Genomic DNA, 6,439 nt, shown 5'->3' with positions numbered 1-6,439 from the left:
CAAAAGCAACATATCATTTGTGCTATCTTAATATGTTTCATAATTCGCTTTTGTTGCCTAGAATAACTTTAATTTTTTTAGAATTTATTGCCTAGAATAACATAAGAGAAGTTCAGTTAAAATGGTTGAAAGATTACATAATGCTGACTACAAATGTGCAGTGTCGTGGTCTTCTTTTTCACAAAAATTGAGGGTAACAGAGCTGCTCATGTCTTGGCTTCCTTGTCTTTAAATTTGTATATATAATAGATACTGGTTAGAAGAAGTCTCATACAAATTGAACCTTCTTATAGGCTTATAGCTAAAGATTTAACTGACTCTGCTGCTTTGATCTAATAATAACCAGAATTTGCTTTAAAAAAAAGTTCAGTTAGAAGATAGAAATCAAATATTAACAGACAATAGAGACGTTTAGTGTGCATTATATTGTATGATCACAAATCACAAGGAAGCATAAAAATGCCTACAAAGAGATCATACTTGTTTGAAATATTATCCCTAATGACCAAAATTATAAGGAGTTAGGAACCAAACAAAAGAAAAGAAATACACGAACATTAAATAAACTTTTATAATAGAATTAAGCAATTCTGTCAATAAGAGTCCAAAGATGTAGTGGCTCACCTGGGATCGTTGATTATCTTTAAAATTGATTGTGGTTTCCCAAAATTATCCAATTCACTGCATAACAACTGATTCTGGGTATCAATGTATTATAGATGGAGATTCTAAAAGAGAAATTGAAATTGAAGGATGGACTTACGCTATCAAAATTCACATTTCGACATTGACCAATCAACCAAGTTCTACCCAACCTCAATAAGCAGACAATGAACCAAAACCTGCAAATTTTAATAGGCAGAATAATGTATCTAATTATGCCATCAGTTAATAGATTTTTCCAACACTGGAGACTTGCTGATATGGAATTTCGTCACTGATAGCTATATATAACTAAAAACAGTTAAACATTTAGAATAACAATTAAGAAATTTTTAAAAATAACCTTGAAATATACTTACAGCAGCTCTCTCTCTCTCTCTCTAAATAATGGACATTGAAACAATGAGGGATATTACAGAATGATCGTCAAGAATATTTCAAAATAGAACAATTAACGTTTTAAAAGAAAAGTAGAAGAATCTGAAACGTTAGACGATGAAGAGGCTGGAAATTTAGGAGTTGAAGGGTCGCGATTAAAGACGTACCTGAGGTCCTATACCAACCAATTTACCTTCTACAATTTCTTAGCTGAGAATCCAAGAACCAACCTTGTTCCATGATTGGTAGTGGGTTCCTTCTGATGGCCTCTGCTATTCGCTCCAGTGTTGCTTTTCAACGGAGATGAGTGGCATTAGAATCTCCTTCATCCCCATGGTGTTACGCCAGATGTGTTATTATTGGGTTGTACCTAGATACCAGTTCTGAAAGAGTTGCTTCCATTTTCTTCTTGTCAAATTCACTCGTGAAGATGTAGGAATAGAAAAGAAAAATATAATGAGCATCAAATTGATTCCCAATGAACGTTACACGCATTTGAAGAGAGAGAAGAGAATATCATAGGCTAAATCGGATTCCCAATGTATAATAAAAGGATGAAGACTAGGGTTTTCACCCAACTAAAGTAAAAAAAAGAAGTGATAACCACTTGGATTTGTCTGATTTAATAATAAAAAATTAAATGGATCAGATTTGTTGATGGCGACCGGTTTAACATGTAACACGAAAGAGGTCTCCCCTTAAAAATAGGGTTGTTCTTCCCTTTGGTGTAATGTTGTCCTAGTAAAGGTCGCGACTAAACGATTGAAGCAAAGGATTCTCCAATTTAGCACGATTAAAAACAGAGGACGAAAGAAGGGTCCTCTATCTAGATTTTTTATTCCATTGTACACCAAAGTCATCCCTTACTTCCAGACGCGCAGTAGCAGCTTCTTCTTCCATTTTTATATATTGGCATGAACAATGGCGACATATGTTGCAATGAAGCCCACAAAGCCCGACTTGGAGGAGCCCTAGGAGTAGATCCACAAGTAACGTTTCAGACCTATGGTGACTCATCTAATCAGCAATCCTTCCATCATGTAGTAAGTGGAACAAGTGATAATATTATGATTACTATATTAACCTTCTTCACTTGACATGTTTGATGTGTTAAATGTTGTAATATTGTCATTAATTTACTATTGCATATGATGGCCATTTCTGTTTTAATATTAGCTCGTCTCTATAAATATCTATTTGATCAATTCAGTGTTTTGTTACCAATCATATAATCTTGTATATTGCAACCCTTTCTCCATTACATCACAAGGTTGGCATGTTTCAGAGTTTCAATCTAATTCAATTGTTCGGAGTTATATCATCACTACCTTTGTAGAATCAATACAACTAATTAATTGATATTTTCTTCAAAAATATATATAACTTGAAGAGATATATAGTAAATAATATATGAGATAAAGAAGTAATAATATGACAATGAAATTCATTTTGATGGGTGGAGAAGCAGAGCACATAAATGAGAAGACTAATCAAAGCTCTGCCTTTGTAGTTAGAATTTGAAGTGGAGTTAATGCATTTGTTTAACAATGGAGTTCCTAGTGGGTAGATACTAATTTTTATTTTTTTTTTACAGAAGATACTAAAATTTATAACACTAGAAATGGTGTTTTTCTTATTGAACATCGACATAACTTATTATTAAAAGAACATTTGAAATGAAAGGGATAGTATCCTACCAAAAAAACTTAGTTATATGATATTAACACTTAGATGCATAAATGTTTAGACAACTAAACTTATCCAAATTTTTCATACTCAGTAGTAACATATGGTCAATGAATTGACAGTGTTGACGAGAGAAAGAAGATAGATGGCCAAATTTCAATAACATTTAAGTATAATAAAGTGTTATTACCACATTATCTAACTTATTATTATTTATTAAAATTTATTAAATATTGTAAATTATGCATAAACTCATTAAATAAAATGTTAAAATCTATAAATGATCTAATTGATGCCTTTAAAACGCGGTAGTTTCTTTAACATTAAGTGGTTGCAATGCTACACAACAATGATACTAGTATGTTCCATTAACAGAAGAAGAATGGTAGAATTGATTAGTTGTATTCATTCTTCAAGGGTAGTGATGACATAACTCCAAGCAATTGAATTAGATTGGAATTGTGAAAGGTGTCAACCTTGTCATGTAATGGAGAAAGGGTAGCATCCTACTGACCATAATCAGTCCTGCCATGTTTAGAAATAAATCTTAAGACATGGTGGTTCAACTACACAAGATAATGAAATTACATTGACATTCACTGTACTAGGAACTTGGGAAACACATACACAATATGCAAACATGTTAATCTATAAATGATTATGTATATTGTTGATAAACACATTAAACTTTGCAACCACAATAAGTTGAAAAAGTGGTTTAGCTTGGGGGGGGGGGGGGGAGGAGGAGTTGTAGGGGGGTATGGTAAAACTTAACTGTAGAGGTCAATCACTCTCTTGTGCTCACAAAGTTCAAATTTGTCCCATGTGTTGGTACCTGAAAACAAGTAGTTTCATGAACACAAAGGCTTAATATCATTCATTGAATAAAATACTTCAAAAATCAAATCAACAAGCCAAGTAACACAACTATTGGTGTTCAGTAGAAAATGTATGAACAACACACAAATACACAATTAAGACACTCGGGTAAGACAAGAAAGCACAACATTTTTCAAGCTTTTAGCCCCAACAATAGTCTTATGATGTTTGAGGCTATAAGAATGATAATGCTCACAAGTAACATAAAATCAATCACATGATAACAAATGATAGAGGAGCCAATCCAGAAAACCACGTGCATAGGACAGTGATTTACATCACAATTTGTTGAAGAACATTCGGACTTTAGTACCAAATATCATTCAATAAAAATGAATTAAGAAAATTATAGACAAAACTCCTCGCACTGCCACTAAAAGAATGAAAACTGAATCAAAAACACTTTTTTATCCTAGAATTGGTACTTTTTGAGAATGATAGATCACCCAAGTTTGGGTCCATAAACAATTGCCCTATGAAGACTCGCTTTCACTACGACTTCGGTGGTTTCCCTTAACCAAGCCACTACCTATGACTTTCAGTCTCATTGTTCAACTATTCAACTGACACACAGTCAGAGTCCCAAGCCTCCAAAGAAATAGATTACCAATGAAACCTCTCGATCATCCCTTATTCGTATTTATAAACATGATATAACTAACTTAATCTTCCTTTTTCCTTCAAAAGTCTCCTTCCAAATTTTCCACTTAGTGCATTCCAGACCTTGCAAACTAAGAGATATATTGCAAAACTACTCCTTATACAAAGGGCATGCATGTTCAAAACTACAACACATAACATAGCAACATAGAAGAACATTGAGACAAACCCAATTGCAAAACAAACATCAATCAAAAGAGCAATATAAGAAGCAAAGAATAAAAGGAACAAGTGAACCAAACTACAACCATAATAATAAAAAGTGAGGAAAGAGTGAAAATACCTTCACCACAAAGGGACTTCCTAGTAGTGATGTGAAAAACCTTAGTGGGCATCCTGACAGGTCTCTTAACCTTGAGCCGCTTGTCCTTTGCACCGCGAACCAAGTCCGTACAAACTAAAATGTTCTCTAGCACGAGATTCTTTAAAGTCATACACCTAGTCATCTACTCCCACGAACACAAAGTTCGAGATTATCACAAGATCCAAACACAAACAACACACAGGAAGTGAGTTATCATATTTCTAAATAAAATACAGATAAACAAAGACATAATCAATATAAATTACAAAAGTATTTATAACATATCTCAACTTAATACAATCAACATTACTTCACCACTTTATCATTTAAAATTCATTTTTCAGTCACCAATCATGTTACACATGAATCACACACTCAAGTCAAGACGTAACAACACTCATCAATCTCATAATAAACAATTCACAAGCGTTATGCAACAATTGTACTAAGACTCAAGCCTATATACAATGTGGTACCATGTCAGTGAAAAATAACACTAGAGCGCTTAGGAGTACATAACAAGACACACCACACAATAGGTATGTCAGGTCACTCTCACTAAGTAAAATCATAAGGTGACCAATCAGGGTTACTCTATTTTATGAGAATGCTCCAACCATATGGGATCAACATAGGCTTAAAAAAGCACTCAAACCGAGTGCATTTACCCCCAAGGCCTAGACTCCGAAGAATCCATTAAGGCCTCACCTTCCTGATTCAGGTTCAATCCCTAAAACAACTTTTGCACACAAACACTGCTAATGAATTATACAATACTCATGACCTCAAACTTATTTTCAAACACATTTAACATAATGCGCTACAATTTAACACCTCAGGTTCCTAACTTAGAACCCTACACTTTCCTTTTAACACCTTGCACATTGTGCTACAATTTAACACCTCAGGTTCCTAACTTGAAACCCTACACTTTCCTTTTAACACCTCGCCCGTAAACATTTTTTCACAAGGTAAACACTAGTCCGATTATTGTATAATTCATAACTCACAACACAAGTAATATCACTTCAAGTATTAACCACACACTTATTCACAACCAAATTCCATGTCCATAATTTTAACATATCACAACATTACAATTCACCATTACATGTTTACGCGTATCTCATAAATCATCACACTATTAGAAAATATGGTTTCTACACACAATTACATGTTCAATTTATCCATTACACACTATATCAATCACAATTTTATGATCCCAATATAATAATTTATAACGCTAATCTAGTAAATCTTGTCCAAAATACAAACAAATTATACGAAAATGCTTCTCACAACATGGGGAGTAAAACCCCTCAAAAAATTTCACATAATCATATAGGAAGAATTACAATACAATAAACATCCCAAAATAAACCCCAATTTGATCATTTAAGGATCCCTACACATGTTCATTCTAACCCCAATTGCGATAAACTCATCCCTTACCTCTAAGTGGGCTAGCGTGTGTAGTCTGACAGTGATAGCAACATCTCTAGCGGTTTCCTAAGATTCCCCAAGTTTTGCCTCTGGTTGTTCGGGAAGGATTTTCAAGCGTTAGAAAGAAGGGATTGAAACTCCATTCCATTGTCCCTTACGAGGGGACTGTCCCATGCGAGGGGAATTTCTCTCACCACAAACATTATTTTGCAAATTCCAATGGTGAGGATGTGAGAAAATGTGTTTCAAACCTGGTGTCAAAATTTCATGATGATCCAACGGTTAACGAGTTCAGAATTGTAGTTTTACTAGGATAGATTTGGGTGTATTTAGGAAAAACAAAAAGCTATGTGTGATGAACATTCCCCTCACCATAGACATTATTTCAAAAATCCCAACATTGTTCGAAAATAAGTTTTGAACCTG

Source organism: Glycine soja, chromosome 19 (assembly GCF_004193775.1).
Source record: "Glycine soja cultivar W05 chromosome 19, ASM419377v2, whole genome shotgun sequence".
NCBI classification, from domain to species: Eukaryota; Viridiplantae; Streptophyta; class Magnoliopsida; order Fabales; family Fabaceae; genus Glycine; species Glycine soja.
The sequence above is the reverse complement of the archived record's forward strand: the minus strand, read 5'-3'. Positions refer to the sequence as shown.